Genomic DNA, 14,212 nt, shown 5'->3' on the forward strand with positions numbered 1-14,212 from the left:
ATATCTTCCACCAAATCAATAGAAATAGCAGAGCTGGGAATAAAATAGGATGTTCACTTAACAAGCAACACTCATACAAGAAAGGCTTGTCAACAGGAAAAATGTGCGTTTCCTAGAGATGGTTGGGCTTTGGATGCATCTGTTGTTCCCTGAAGGACTGTTTCATAGCTGGGTAACCCCCGGCTGAAAATTCTTTGTCTCCACCTTTCATATGCTCCCTCCAGGGCTTTATGGACTGCTTTATCCCAGAGGACTATGGTTGTCACAGTAGCTCCCAGATGGAGAATCAGGGTTTGATATAGCTGTCGATTCAATCCGCTAATTGCTTTGAAATACAAACCAAGGCCTTGTATTTGAATAAGGAGCTGACTCAGAGCTAGAGGAGAGGTTTGTGTAGCTCTGGACGCATTCATGCCAGGCCAAGCACAGAAAAAGGTGTATGGTTGCACTGTATACTGGCCAAAGTCTGCGCTTTGTCATTTGGGGGGTGATGAACAATTTCTTGCAGCACAGCCAGGCTCCAAGGATCCCAATACATGTGTTTCAGCAAGAGGTAAGTAACCTGACCTGCCCCTGGAGTAAAAAGCAGGCCACTTAACTGTAAATTGGAGATAGTGCAGACATTTTAGAAATCCCTTTTAGCCGTATTTGACTGAAGACAAGCTGAACACAAGAATTTTTTTACCATTTTGTAATTATTTATTTGTTTATTTGGAGTTCTTTTGAATTTTAGAGTATTTGATCTGACAAATCAAAGTTAAAAATCAGTTCTTGAATTAATATACAGTGCTAAATCTGAGAAATGTGTCCTGTCCTGCTTCAGTGCGGGTTAATAAAATAATTATTAGTAAACGTAAGCTTCTCTTCTTCTATTTCCATATCCTGTTTTCTTTTATTCCTCTCTCTTACGGAGCACTAACTTATCCTACATACCCAGCATTCAGGAATTAACAGCGTATTGTACGAGCTATAAGCTTACATAACATGGAATGCTGCCATAGCTTTATACAAGAATTTTCAGTATTAAGGCCCTGATCCTGTAATGAATTCTGCAAATATAAAGCAGTCTGCCTGGCATCTGGTACAGAAGACCTTGTATAATGTAATGACAAAATAAATATTATTCTTGTTCTGCATGTAACCAGAAAATGTCAGCCACTGTAACTTCAATGTAGCATTCAGAAGATTACTGCAATAACTACAAAGAAGCGTTGTACTACATTATGAGAGATGGCGTGACTTAAAAACAGAATAAAATAATTTCGTGACATAAATCACCAAGCTGAAGAAGTAAAATCCTTAACTTGTAAATAGGCTAGTACAGAAAATCAGTCTTTTGCTTTAATTATTTTTGAGCAGATTGGTCAGCTGTCTACAGCTGGGTCCCTACTGCTTGAGCTGTGTTTGTGTCTGCCTCTGGTGGCCAGATTCTGGAATGATCTTATGTGTGGGGTCCCCAGTCCTGCAGCTGATTGTGCCCTTGTTCTTCCCTGTTCATCGCTGTTACGGAGATTTAGCATAGGACGTTCGCGGTCCATGGGCAGACGTTCAGTCCTGTGAGCTGAAAATGGAAATTCACTATTCTTGCCTGGAAAGGACTATTTGCCTATTATGTAACTTAATTTAAAGGATCATTGTCTTGGCCTCCAGTTTAATTTTGTGTTAACACAGTTGTAATGTATGAGGAAAATAGTTTTCATCCTAAGGCTTTGCTGTATGTGTTTCTGTTAATTTAGAAATGCCCATTTTAGCTTTAATGTCCTTTGTGGCACTGAAAAAATGTGTAAAACAGAAGAAATAGCTGCTATTTATATGTGATCTACAATAACCGGATTTCCATACCCTGAATCCTGGCTCCTCTGCCTTACATACCTATTACGTCTGATTTAGGGAGCCCTAAAGCCATCATTAATAATGCCACTATGCAAGGAATACTGGCATTTCTAGGCACAGTAACTACTGTTAAAAAATATGGTTTGTTTCTCTCTATGCAAAACTTAGAAAGGATAGAGGTGGAAAAATCAGTATTTGACAGAGGAGAAAGGAGAAACTAAATAGTGAAATAAAATAATTTCAAACTTCTGAAATTCATTTCAATTGCAAAGGAAAAATATTCACATTTTGATATGTTAACAATAATCTCTGAATAAGGCTCTGACATAGCAAGGTAGGTAAGAAGAACAAATAAAAAGAGATTTTATTAAAATGAGTAGGGACAATTTTATTATAGGAAACATGAATATGAATCATCCTGCTGGCAAACAGCCTTAGCTAAAATGGACATGAAGCAAATGTAAAGGTAAATTATAGAAACATAATAAAAAAAAAAAGGCTGGACTGTTTTCTTAGAGGTCATTTAATCCAGTCCTGTGATCCAAGCCTGGATCAACTGCAACTACACTACTTTTGTCCCATCTAGAATGATGGAGACTCCATCTGCTGTCTTTTCCACTATTGAATTTTCTTTACTGTTAGAGAGTTTACTAATGCTTAATTGAACATGTGGTACTGTAATTCAAGCTTTTTAGTTTTTGTTCCAGCCATCATAGGCATGGAGAACAGTTTATTTCCATCCCCTTATCTGCAGCCTCTTTCCATGTGTGAAGGCTGTAACCGCACCTCCTCTCAGTCTTCTCTGCTCTGAATAACCCCAGTCCTTTCAGACTTTCTCTCCGTCACCTGTTCTAGAAGTCTGATCAATTTTGCTCTTTGGTATTTCCTCCAATTGGTCCACATCTCTCTTGAGCTGATAGTACTTCAGATAAGGCCTTAGTGCTAAGTGGGCTGGACATATTACTTCCTATATCTTCTGTGCAATACTCCTGTTAAGTGTCTCAATGTGATGTTTGCTTCTTCTGCAGCTGTATGCTATTATTGACTCATGTTCAGCTTATGAATGAAATAACAATTTACACTTTGCTTCTGTTTATGGTATTTCACATGCATAACACAAGAAAGCAGGTATTTAGCGTTACTCTCAGTAATCTCATTTCTCATTTTCTTATTCAAGAATTTAATGCAAGGAGTCTTTTTATGGAGGGAAATATTTAAATGCTGCCCATCAGTGAGGAAGAGTGGTTGGGAGATTAATAGATCCCTCAGCGGTTGTCCTGAATTTCTGAATCTCTAATGTCTCAGAAGACTCATTATTAATATCCAAAAATAGGTAGGTTTTAAATACAGTTATTTGGTACTGTTTTAAAATTCAACTCCTTGAAAACTGGTGCAGTAAAATGAGGAAATAAATAAATAAAATCTGCTACACTATTCTGCTCAATATTGTAAAAGTATAAATGTAATGAGATGGATTTATACAATTCATACAAATTATTACAAGGACCACTTTATAAAGCATTTCACAGGGTTTGTGATAATAAATTGTCAAAATCCCTAATAGCTTGGCTGAGATCTGAAGATTTTAAATTCAGTTTTCAAGAATCAATTACAAAAATGTTAGGTTTTTGATCAGTGTATGCTGCAAGATCTGTGGTATTTTCTTCCTCATGTAGAATAGAGAAGTACTGCTTGACAATACTATTGTAATGCTGAAAGTGGTCTGTATAGAGATGGCTAATACTTGGACAAAAATCCAAAATAAATCTTTCATCTGAAATATCTCCAGCTTCATGTTTAATGCTTATTTTACATCAAGTTTTATATAAAACTCTTGGAAAGACAAAGTGCCATAAACTTTTTATTAGACTCTCCAGAAATAGATTGGGTTTCTACATTTATATTTCTATAATTTTCTATGTAGGTTGTTTGAAATGTTAATCCTGCAAATCTCTGTGTTTGAGAGCTATTCACTGATAAGAAGAAAGAATTCCAGCTACTGACACGAACATACAGGCTTCTGTTTTTTGTTTTTTTTTTCTTCTAGGAGCATCGCTTTGTTGCTCAAAGATGTCCTTTGTTCTAAGTCAGACATCTAAAATGTTCAAATTTGTGCTATTTTGTGTTAAAGAACTCAGCTTTAATTTTAGTTAAATCAGTTTAAGTTCCATTTGGAGACACAGCCCTATATCATAATTTAAAATCTTTGATAGTTAAGAAATGAGAATTGATCAGTTGAACGTATTAAAGCTCTCCTAGCTTTAAATTAAATATATTTTCATCCTCTACATTAAATAGTGTGAACACAAACTGTTTTACTTCACACTTGTATTTTAGGGAGAATGGCAATGTCAAAGTCATACTCAGTACATCATGCAGAAAATTAAATGCATTAACCTCTTGATCATGCTGCTGGCACAGTGCAGTGCCCCAGTGTAAGAGGAGGCAAACAGGATGTCAACTCCCTGTCCACGACTCCTACAGGTGATGGGTGTGGTAATCTGCCAGGATTTGTTTCTGATTCATTAGACTCCCTGAAGTGTTCATTCAGGATGATTGAAGCATGTTGTCAAACCTGCTGTCAGACTTCCTGGGGGAAGAGAAGGATGTTCACATCACCAAAGCCCTCATGGAAACGAGAAGCCTGGGATAGTAGCTGTGACTCCATCACAAGGTGTGGAAGCATCACACTGTACTTGCTGGTGCTGAGGAGGCAAGAGCTCCCACCAAGACTCTGCCCTGGGAGTTTACCCCTGATGGTTAACTAGCTCGTTAGCTTCATGGGGTGGGTGTGCAGGCTAAGTTCAAGTTACTTTATATTGATCAAGAACCTTATTTTACAAAAACTTATGTCCCTTTGCTGCCTCTGCCAGGCCTCAGTTAAGTCTGGATCTGTCCATTGGCAGGTTTACGCAGCAGAGATCATTATTTTAAATCTTTCATCTTTTATCAGAGGAGGTCTCATAAAATGTCTTTGAATGTTGGTCCAGATTTTCTGGAGTGGCCTGACTCAGTCGTGGCTCAGTCAGCTCCTTGCCATGCAGCAAGAGGAATGCAAAGTTCTGTAAAGCAAGGACAAAAGACTGAGCTATACTTCAGCTTCCATGTTTTTTGGTCACAGTTAGACAACATGGTTTTGCCTTTTTCCATCCCAGTCTGGAACTGTCAGAACCACACATAAAAAATACTTGGAAGAAGCTTCTTAATACAGCATTTCCCCTTTGCTCTCACTTTGGGATTGATGAACTTCATTGCCACAAAACCATGAATAGGGAAGGATTGTATCTACTTGTAAAGGTAGCTACCCTATCTGAATTTGGCTAATTCTGATACACACTAGACAAGACTGTCACCTCTTTTTTTTTTTTAATGTTATGTTAACACTTGTACAGCTTGTCGTGCCAACAATGCCTCACTTAACTAAACTGAAATGGTAATTAGAATTAAATGAAAAGACAGAAGAAGGGATACATAGGCAGGCCAGTGTGCTCATATCCTTTGTATTCTGCTACAAGGATTTATTTCCTATGATCTGTAGATGTAAGATCAAGAAATGTATGAATTATCTACTATGAGTATTCTGTAACTTGTGTTTCTGACATAATCACATCTATTTCTCTGGTATCTAAGTATTTTCCTCAGGCTTCAGCATTTTTCTGCCACACTGAATAATCAGCCCACCCTAACCAGATTTCATGCTATTTCAATTCAGGAGCTACTCTTCACAAATAAGGATGCTTAGTTTTCCTCTGTGACAAAGCAAAACTAATCAAGAAATAGAAATGAGTGCATCTTGGCTTTTTCATTTCTTGTTGATAAAAGTCTTGTCTCATTACAGGAAACACTTTAGAAATAACATAAATTACGAGTTTTCATGGCTTTTTGGAGTACAGGGAAGTCTATCTAGGAAAGCTTTTATGAATATTAGGCTAGTTTAACTTCATTCATATATCTCTGTGTAATCCATCATATGGTAAGGTTTAGAATATTTTGACATTGAGATTTAAAATACATAAATTAGCAAAATGAAATACATGCATGGGTAAGTGGGTGGAGAGCTGGGATTACTATTACTGGCAAGAATTTATCTATACTCTTTATTTTTTCTTATTATCTGCACTTCTGTAGCAGCTGGAAGCAACATTCAAAGACAAAATCTTACTGTAATGTTTTACAGACACATAATAGAACTGCTTAAAAGCTAAACACAAAGCATCACCTGGATTGCTGTATTTGGATTTGATCACTGCTTTTCAGGCTGGGGAAGATCTTGATGAGAGCCATGAGACTTCTTGAAAACACAGTCTATGAGGAAAGCTTGAAAGGATGTTGTGTTTAGAGAAGAGATGGATAGGAGACATGGTAATAACTGTGAAAGGCTGAAGTACACAGAGAAGAAATAAACTGCTCTTGATAGGGCAAAAATGGGCTTAACTTGCAGCTGATGAGATGTAGGGTAGACATCACAAACCATTTCATGTTGGTGTGGCAAGTTCAACAAGAGACTGGATTGTCTTCTGAGGTTGTGGGATCTCTGTTAGTGGAGAGCTTTAGCAATGCACTAGACAAATATCTGCTGGGTCTGATGAGGGCATAGCTGATCCCATGGTGTGGGAACAGATGGTTTCTCATAGTCCATTTGCTATTTTCTATATTCTGTTCAAAGTAATTTCCATACCCATGGTAGGGAGAAGGTAGAAGGACCTGTAGGAAGGAAAAAGAAAAAAGCATGTTTGGGAATGTCATATAGTAGCTTGCACATGGGGAGAAACAGAGAAGGAAGGAATGATGGAGGAATTACTCAAGATGGCAAGGAGCAAAATTTTGCCAGCTTGTTTCCATCAGCCAAAGTTTATAGGTGTTGTCCAGAGTGAAATGGCTTGGTCGGGCATTGTTACCTATATGTTTGAACTGCACCTGCCATAAAGGAACCCAGCCCGGCTGTGGTGCTTGCGTACTCCCATATGGAAGTGTTAAAGAAGAAGCATGCAAGTAGGCTGTTCAAAGGTCCCAGACAGGAAAATTACAGGGTTCCATAAGGGGAAGAGCATTTCTGCATATGGGATTTTCCTTCCAAAGGAGGACTGTAGGGTAAAGTGTATAAAAAATAAGCTAAAGCACAGGAGTGTTTAGTGCTTGCAAATGGCATTTATATAGAACAATTTTTATCTGGCGTTTCCTTAAACTTCTCTGTCAAGTAAATACATGCTTATAATTTACTACAAAAGGCTAGAGCTGGATCATTATGTAAGTTTTAGATAAAGATATGCCAATCCTGATAAAAAATCTACTCAGTCACCCATGCCAAGAATAAAAACCACAGTTCATTATATTTTATTCATCCAAAGGTGACTTGCCTTTCATGAGCACACCCCTAAGTAAGTATAATTTGCCAAGGTTTTATTAAAAAAACCCCCAGTAAGTAGAGAGTCTGAACAACAGGCGACAAAAGAGAAGAGTCAAAGCAGGATTTCAAATGAGCGTGCCTTTTAAACTTTTATTATTTTTATTTTTTACTTCAAAAATCAGTTCCAAGATCCTGTCAAGTCTTAATTAGCAGGTTTTCATAGGCATTGTAGCACTAACTACTCTTTTTCCTAAGGAAAGGAAGTCAGGTCAGTGAATCTGTGGCCTGAGAAAATGCTTTTCACTTTACTGATTCTTCTCTTCAGTGGTGACATGCATTCAAAACCTAAACTAAGACTGAAAGCCAGTAATTCAGAACTGAAGTCATGCAGTGTAAATTGGACTGCCTTCTCCTCTGGCGAGAATAATTTTGTTCTCTGTATGGCGTTGTGTTGCAGCTGTAAATGCCCATATCTTTAAAGTTGCTCTTCCCTTAGTGCCTGCCTCCCCTTTCCTTCTTTCTTGAAACACTTTTCCTGTTCTTTCCAGTATCTCTTTACTGTATTTTCCAGCCAATAGCCTACTTTTAAAAGAAGACTGGGAACTACTATCAGTAAAGCCGCAAAAGGAGTGCAACTTGATGAGATATTAAATGAATATGAGGGAGACGTACAAAAAAAGGATATAGGTGTCTACTGTGGTTCTGTTGGTGAAGAGATGTTGATGAGTTCTGTGTGAGAGGTAAACCAAACTGCATTTCTGCATGCTGCAGTCTTGCTATGCTCACTATGACTCACCTGTTTTTCCCACTGTTCCTTTTAGCCAGATGGCATAAACCAGTAAAGCCAAATAATTCATCATTCTACAGACCTGTGATGGGCTGGTCCCCAGATGAGACCAGGATGGTTGGAAGTCTTTTCATGCTGCTACAGGTAGGACAGTTTATTTTTTTGTAATATTGTAGAGTTGAGTTTATAAATGCTGCAGCAGAATGTCAAGTGCTAATAAAATCCTGACAGGTAAAAAAAAAATCTTGACAGGTAAAAATCAATCTTTTCTGAAATTGTTTTATAAACCCGTGTCTTTCTGCTTAACAACATAGCAGTGTTTCTTTAGAAAGAGCAACGGCACGAGTAGCCTACAGATAAACCATGAAGAACTGTTAATTGCCCTTCAACTAAAATAACTCCATGAAGCAATCAATCAACAGAAGAATGGAGAACAGCACTGTTTGTCAATCATCCAAAGCCAACCAACTATTTGGAGGGCTATACTAGCATCCCTGCCTTTGTTAGATTATTGGTTCATAAACAGACAGCATCAGCCCAGCCTTTCACATGCAATACAGAGACCATAATGCATATATTGTGCCTGTTCCTACATTCTTCCAGATTGTTGTCGTATGGGCTGTTCATTGCACATGACAAACACACAGAAAGGCCATTTCTTAGAATATCTAGTCTTGCCAGGCTTGGTTTGATGACCAATTGAATGGCATGAAAAGTTGCAGTTCGGGGTGACAATGCAAAGAATGATAGAAATTCTAATGACTATTCTTAAACACCCCCCCAGGAGACAGCTGCACTGACTGCACTGATGTCTCATGCTGAGACATCCTTAGCAGGTACTTGTGAAATCAGCTATTATTTCAGCTAAACCAAGCCACATCATTTGTGATGTTATTTGTATTATTTTCATTTTTTGATTCAAGCTGTTAGCCAGTTTGGAGATTAACGGGTTGTTTGTGTTATAAGATAATTACATGATCATGTTAGGCATTGCCTTGATGAAGTCCTGATTATTTACAAAGCATGCAAAAAGTCTTATTTCCCAGAGCATAGGATGAAACAAACCACAGGTTATTGCACACAGTACTTTGACCAAAACCAGTACTTTGACAAAAAAGCTCCCTCAAAGCTTTTTCTTGGATCAGCTTTCTCAAAATCCAGTTTTTCTTTTTTCTCCCTGTGTCCCCCTAGTGGGTGCATGTGTTTGTTTCTTTTCTTTCACTTACACAAACACAAAGCTCCAGATTTCAAATGCCCTTTTTGCACTTTCTGCATCAGTCCAGAGGGAAACCTTTTGGACAATATGCAATGTACAGAAGCTTTGCCATGTGCCTGTCATTTGCATAATAGTTGCTGTTGTTTCAGTTCTCTGATTCTAGAGGGGTATTTATTTTTTACGCTTATTTTAAGCAACAGCCATGGATATGCACCAACTTCAATGACATTTGGTGCAGCAGACCTCCATTTAAGCTTAGCAGGACATTTACACCAGTAATTTGCATGCTGCTGTTACATAATGTCACCAGTGAAATGTTTTGGGTGTACATTATTCTTTTTAGGGCCTTGATACTAACCTGTTCAGAAAAAAACCTTCCTCCCTTGTATATCAAGAACATAAACTTGCTACATAAGACTATTTTTACACATTTTGTCTTTGTATTTTATTCCTCGTGAAAATACACATTTTGAACAATTGGATACCATGTCTAGCTCTTTGTGATATCTGAAAGCCTTACATTTAAAAACAATTACATCCGAAGTGCATCTGTCAAGCAAGTGGAAAACCTCTAGATCAAGTAGGACTGACAAAATAGATGAAGACATAATTGCTTCTGTTTCAGTTTCCTGTTTTCTTCATGAGGTTTAAAGCCTTTCCTAGAGCTACATGGTTTTGGTTCTCTGAATCCTACTGACTTGCTCCAGTGGACTGGATAAATCACTTCTTTAACTTTGCACCCAGTTTCTCAATGTTGTAACAGCAGTTTTTACCTCTGCTGGGTGTCATAAGGCCAAACTACTGAGTGTATATAAAGCATGAGAAGTTGCTTATTATGATTATTAAAAAAATTATGCAAGCAAAGTGCTAAGCTAATTGAGAAAGAATGGAGAAACATAGAATGTTGCCCAGAGACTCCTTTAGCTGACTGTCCTGTAAAAATATAATGGTCAAAGTTCTTCAGAAATGACATTGCAACTGATAAAGAGGACTATAAAAGCATTTATTTCTCATACCACCTGTGCCAGTCTTCAAAACCATACACTGTATTTATTTTTTAGTATTAAATGCTGATATGATCTCAGTCGGGGAAGATACTTTGTAGATTAACAGACCAGTTTATCTCGGTGTAATTCAGGCACACACTTTTCATTCTTTTATGTACTTTGCAGCATTGTCATGAACTGTCTGTCTGCAGAAGGTAAAAACATTTGGCTTTTCAAGACACAGCATGAGAAAGATTACTGCTGTTCTACAGGTAGGTGAACACTGACCTCACTGAATTGAAGTTATTCACTCAAGATCAGAAAATCAACAGAGCTGAGCAAAAAATTAATTTCCTTAATCTCAAGTCATATTTTTACCACCGTCCTTCCCCTCTCATTATCATTATTACTGGTAATAACTATTTATGTCTGGTATAGCGTGAACCATGGTTAGGTCTGGCTGGTAGTTGCTGGTATACAATCTGTCATATGAAGTCATTTATACTGAGAAAGATAAATATTGAAATAACGGGGTTAAAACCAGGATAAAAAGAGCCCAAAGAGGCAGTCAGTTGACAAAAATGTTTTTCTTGTCTTCATCTGCCAGAGAGTGAAACTGGTTTGATATTAAAAAAAAAAAAAAGAAAACAACAAGTAAGAAATTACATGCTTTTTTAATGACAGACATGTTAAATTCCACATATAACCATCATGGACCAACCCCCTTGCATGATTTATTGCAAATGTTGACTACAGCCAATGGGGCGGGCTCACTTTGTGCAATTGGTGGCTTCCTGAGCAATAAGAAAAAAAACAGAACTATTATGAATAAGATGCTCATAAAATGTGGATCTAATTGCTCTAATTGCTTAAACAATATGAGTTGTCAAGTGCCTAATGCAGCCTGTTGAGAAATCAAATTAAGAGGTATGCCATTTATCTTTTCCTGCATCCTCACATTCCCACACGAATCACTGGGAGCTTTAGATGCTGTCTCCAAACCAGAAGGGGAGCAGTAGCATTCAAAACCGTACCCATAATATTGTGTCATTTATGTGAACTGCTACTTCAGGACAATGATGACAGGAGAAAGTATAGTGGTATTCACGGGACTCTCCTATGTAGTTCTAGATCTCTTAGACTAAGTTGTCCACGTGTTCATGTTTTAACAGAGTGGGAATGTCTGATAAAAATCTTACGAGCCACTACTATTTGTATTGGTATCAGGTACTACTTAACCTCCTGAACAGCACAGAAAAATTGTGTGATCTCTTATCCATATAGAACCTTAAGAGAACTCAGTAACGCAAACTTTGTAGCAAGCCAGGGACAGGGCAGAACTCCGCTGTCCTTTTTCAAGCTGAGTAGAATAATTGTTCACATCAAGTTTTAAGGGCTGGTTGGAAAATTGTTTTTTGTTAATCTTATTAAAATAAAGAGAGAGCAGGAAGCCCTCTTCACTGAAAGAACAGAAACAAAATGTATTGAAAGAAGAATGTATGGACTACGTGGAACAAATTCTCTAGTAAAATCTGTTCAGATGGGGTGTCTAGTGCTTGAGTCATTTAAAATGAGATGGGACTCAGCAGTTACAGAACAGTGAAAGGCGCTATCTTGCATTTGCTTAGGCCAGCTCTTCCCCATGAACAGTTTCTCAGCTGATCTTTCCTACGTTTTCTGTGCTGTCTAAAGCAGAGCTTTCTCCAGGTGCTGAAGATAAACAAAGAAACTGTCCCCAAATTCTATTTATTTTTTTCCTAATGTGCTTGTGGGGAGACCCAGAATGCCTTTTTGCAGAAGTGGGGTTGGGTATACCTCTGGCAGCAGTTCTGCGCAGTAGGTAGTAGAGGGAAAGCAGTGATAAAATGGAAGTATGGAGGCAGGGGGGAAGGTTCAGCTGCCCCTGGGTGACAAGGCACTTTCTATCTGCCTGAAGCATAGGTGAACTAAGCAGCTGATCACCAGACATCTGGACATGTGGCATATTTCAGCAAAAAAAAAAAAAAAAAACCCTCCCTCCAACACCTGGCCAAAATGGTATCAGCCATAGTGTTTGCTCTTTATAAGTAGGATAAGAACAAGAGTGTCTAACCTGAAATGCCAAAAGATGGCATTCTCCACAAACCTAGCACTGGAAAGGACTTTGTCTTACAAATGAGCTTCTGTTTTCAAGGCTTCTAGTCCTAGAAGCAAAACTAATATCTGACTCCCTGAGACTGCCAGCAAACATGGCAGCTGGAACTGGGACATAACCTCTCTAGGCTGGACTGAATCCACCAGGCCATTTCACAGGGGCAGCTAATAGGTAAAAATAGATGCCCATAGATAATAAGGCATCACATCTTATTACCAATTCCCTGAGAAAGCCAACATCCTTCTGTCTTTCCTCTCAAAAGGATGCTTTATTCTAATTACATATCAGTTTATTAGGCAGCTGAAGCAAAGAGCACATTTGATGCTAATGAAGTGCTGCTGTGGTTGGAGTCTGTAACTATTTTTGGACCTGTGTATCTCCAGCACTTTTGATTGGGTGGCTGGGGCTTTGGATGTCTCTAGCTTCTTCTGTGGGGGATGCTCAGTGAAAAGCAATGACTCAGCTAGCCAGGACTGCAGAACTGTTTACATGCTCAGAATGTGAAAAGCTGCGGGACAGCAAGAACACACACAAAAGCTTTATTTGGTGGAAGTATTTTCCAGGTAGTGGACAGTATTATCTAGACTGAAAAATCCTTCTGAATATTCACATTGTACAGTTTGTTTTTTCTCCTGTCCACCCACCACCTCAGAGCATTTCAGGAAAAAAAAAAAAGCCAGATATCACAGAACTCAAGGAAAATAACTTAGAAGAGTGAGACAAATCACAACCCTCCATAGGCTGCTTTTCCTTATGAAAGATGAGGGCTTTGCTGTCTATTCCATTTTTTGCAGCAAAGCCTGAGGAGCTACTTGGCACTGTAAAGCCATGATTCGGTGTTAAAATTTGACTTAACAGCTAGCACCCCCAGAAGCAGGCCTGCTCCCACGCCTCTTAATGCTGACACCAACACTCATCTGGTCCCACAGTGACTCAGTTCAGGAATCTAAACGAGCACAAAAATACTCATTCCTGCCTCTCCCTCCCCCCCTTGCAGGGCTACCTAGTCTGTTGGTTTAGCTCCTGGCTCACCATGTAGTGAGGCAAGTGATAGTACTGGTGCAAGGGAGGCAATGGTAGTGCATGAGACAACTTCTCTCTGGATTACTAAATCACATCCTGACAGCACATTGGGAGTCAAAGCCTCCCCATTCAGTCAAAGTTAATTGTTCTGAATGTCATTTCATGTATTCTGATACATGAATGAGGAATGTTAGAGTAACCAATAATTATAGAAAATACCATTACATCTAAATGCCTAGTAATTCTAAGACTAACTCATAGAGCTATTTTGTTACTACATCTTCCCCATTCTCAGAGTGTTCTCCCAGAGGGGAAGGGAGTAACAGAAGCACTAGCACCTCTTAAGTCTTCCCTTAGACTAACTGTGCAACTGAATCTTGGTTTGCAGACTTTGTAATACCACAAACTATATACTATCTTTGATCAAGCAGTCTTCTTTCTGTTGTTGAAAACATATTGGGTTAAGATCTTGCCTTGGTAATACCAGTAAACATCTTTCCTGTATTAGCAATTAGCAAAGTACTAGCAATAAGATGCATGTGACACTTCTATATCTTTTTAGAGTTGATTTATGTAAACGAGTCAGTCCCATCGCCACATTAAAATCTCTCAACTTAAGAAACCTCTGACTATACCCATTATCAACCAAACCACATACAACAGAAGATGCAATTCATCACATATCTTTTGTGGTCCTCAGAACTAAACAAAGGAAAACACACCTTGCCAGAGCACAAGGCAGAACCTAGCACAGAGCAGCATGAGACACACACCCTACCAGCAGGCTGGTGGGTATACATTTGGACAAAGCCTGCTCATTGGCTCCCTCTGCTGAACCATGCTGATATTTAATCTTGAACATCAAGAGGAAGATGGTGGAAGAGTC

Source organism: Apteryx mantelli, chromosome 17 (assembly GCF_036417845.1).
Source record: "Apteryx mantelli isolate bAptMan1 chromosome 17, bAptMan1.hap1, whole genome shotgun sequence".
NCBI lineage: Eukaryota > Metazoa > Chordata > Aves > Apterygiformes > Apterygidae > Apteryx > Apteryx mantelli.